Source organism: Physeter macrocephalus, chromosome 12 (assembly GCF_002837175.3).
Source record: "Physeter macrocephalus isolate SW-GA chromosome 12, ASM283717v5, whole genome shotgun sequence".
Taxonomy (NCBI): Eukaryota; Metazoa; Chordata; class Mammalia; order Artiodactyla; family Physeteridae; genus Physeter; species Physeter macrocephalus.
In genome coordinates, this window is record NC_041225.1 from 90,396,428 (window position 1) to 90,399,452 (window position 3,025).

General features: G+C 39.1%; 1 pseudogene; it reads right to left on the bottom strand.

The window, feature by feature from the left end:
• LOC102991361 (centrosomal protein of 78 kDa-like) overlaps positions 1-3,025 on the bottom strand; it is a 223,386-nt pseudogene that overhangs the window by 22,112 nt on the left and 198,249 nt on the right.

Sequence of the window (3,025 nt, forward strand, 5' to 3'; positions counted from 1 at the left end):
TGCAGGAAGAAGCGGGGAGTAACTGTAATAGGATCCCCCCAAACACAATTTTCTAGGGTGTATAAACTCACACTAGCTGCCCTAGTTCTCACCAGTTTCACTGTTTTCAGAATGAAATCATCTCATTTCAGGACCGTGAGGGCGGGGCTGGGAGTCCACTCCTCCAAACACAACCCTTCAATGAGCTCCCCTATTTCAGTCACACTTTTAACTTACTCCACCCTCTCTCCTACATGCGCATCTGAGCATGGGGCTACTTCTGCAGGTGGGGTCAGAATCCTCCTCAGTTGCAGGTGGTCCCTGTGCATATTCTAGGTGATGATTTTCCTCTGTTCTACTGCTTCAGTTTCACACTCTTCCACTTGTCTTCTGTCTTTCAAAACTATGCTGAAATCTCTTGATTGTTGTGGGCTTATACACTTAAACACTTTGGTACCATCCTTGTAGTGTCTTGTCAAAACGGAGAAGAGCTGAAAGGGCTCTCGTGCATTCTGAATCTGCTATTCTGTGGTCCCAGTGTATAAACTTCTTGGTCTTCCCCAGTGTCAATCATTGCTTTTAGAAATACAATCTCCTGGTCTACTCGTGAAGGAAATGAGTACCACACATCTAAAATTACAAAGAATGCAGGTTAGATGCTCTAGGGTCTTGTCGTACTCTGCCATTTCCTAATAAACCACTTATGTGCTACAAATTGTAGGTGCTCATTTATAAAATGAAAGGGGGTAACTCTACATGAACTATAGATTTTTCCTACTCTAACATTTCATAATTTTCTATGTTTTTTTCTTAAAATTTCTCTATATTATCATTAATTTTAATTTTAAAAATAAAAATCTAACTTTCTCTTTTGAAAATCAAAGAGTTAATTCCCATAGTCCTACAATAATGGGATAATTAGTTCTGAAACCGGTCAAGTTTCATGTTTCATACAAAAAGAAAAGCACATTAAATAATTTTTTAACATCTTTATTAGAGTATAATTGCTTTACAATGGTGTGTTAGTTTCTCTTTATAACTAATTTTTAAAAATTAAACATGGGGGCTTCCCTGGTGGCGCAGTGGTTGAGAGTCCTCCTGCCGATGCAGGGGACATGTGTTCGTGCCCCGGTCCGGGAAGACCCCACATGCCGCGGAGCGGCTGGTCCCGTGAGCCATGGCCGCTGAGCCTGCACGTCCGGAGTCTGTGCTCCGCAACGGGAGAGGCCACAACATTGAGAGAGGCCCGCGTACCGCAAAAAAAAAAAAAAAAATTAAACATGGACTTTGTAGCACAAAGACAAGGTCCCCCCCAAATGGTGTTCCTTTATTCGCTAGAAATGTTCAGCTCTGCATTAAAGTTGAAGTAAAACAAATATATTATTTTTGAGGTGCAAACATTTCTCATGAAAATCAATTTTTCTTTCCTCTCCATACAAAAAAGTAAGGAATGACATTAGAGGTCAGGTTTTTTTGGTAATATAATGTAGCTTCTTGATATTTTTTATTTTAGGAAAGGAGAATATCAACATCAAAACTTTTTTCAACTTTACTTTTATTTAAAATGAGGCCATATTTTCCCCTTATAAAAAGAGAGTTCAACTAGAACTGTCAATTTTCTCATCTGTAAAACAAGAGCACTGAATCAGCTGACTATATTCATTCAGAACTCAATTTCTTTATCTTATGATCACTAAGGTTCTCCCTAAATCTAATATACTAAGGTTCTCCCTAAATCTAATATACTAAGGTTCTCCCTAAATCTAATATACTAAGACAAGCTGTGCCGTGTTGCAATCAGGCTTCCGTTTGAAAAATAATCTTCTCTATAGCTTTAAAGTGATGTTTGTACCGGCAATGCTTCTTGTTTCAAACTGATTTTCTCTGCTTCCTGAACACTTTCTGAGGAGTCATCGACCTCTTCGATTTCTGAGGAGGAAGGACTCTCTATTGTCACAGTCACAGGAAATTCTGATGGACCTGAGTGTCACAAGAAGAAGATAGGAAACCACAGAGCTGGTAATCTAAAGTGCAAAGAAAGAAGACAAGATTGTATAAAAGACAACACAAGCCAGATACCAAATATCCAAATATTAGAGGACATTTAACAAAAGTGATCTGAGGTATCATTATTTATAAACGTCTCTCACTGCTCCTTAGTCTAAAACAGGCAATGACTAAGTAAAAGTACAGTAACTTATTTTTGCTATGCTACTGTACAGACCTCTGTTGTACATGGTTAGGATTAGTAATGGGAATTGCCCATATTATTTTATTAAGTTTCTTTCCCAGAAGCCAAGTGAAGATCCAAGGTAACCATTTTTTCTCAGATCAAGTTTATACTGCAAATGAAAAATTTATTTTTCACTATCAGACAAAAACAGTCTGGAAGAAAATGTAGTTTTTTGGAGGAAAATACACCAGTAAAGGGACTGATAAAGTATGAGAAGAATAATCAGCAAGTCAACATATCTAAGCTGTGTATAATAGACGTTAGAATTTTAAAAAGTAAATCACATACACATACATAACTAAAACTGACCCATCAGACGTTTCATCTTCTCATCACCCTTAAGCCAAAACTAGGGTAACAGTAATACAATTCTCCTGTCAAGCTTCACTGCCACTGCAATGTTGTTCAATTGGACACTTCCAAACATTTAAAACCTGACCAGGCCACAACCCCATAAAAGTCTACAGATCATAAAGAAGTGTGCTGGGATTATGGAACGACGCAGAAGACAAGTCACTAGGACATCATTTTGACAACAAGCAGCAAACCTGCAGCATAGGAAAATCCCAACACGAGAACGAGGCGCACACCCCTCTCTCTGGGCATGCAACAGCAGGACTGACACCCAAGATGTGCTCCTCTCAACCTCAGCAGAGGTGCCTTTCGCAGAGCAACTATGCAGTCTCCCAGAGACACTGGGAAGGAGAATCTGATACTGACAGTATTAGCTTTCCATGAGGCCATAAGTGAGGGAATGTGTGTGGCCTTGGTGAGAGAGCGAGGTTTGGGAGATGTTGCTTTTTTTTTTTTTTT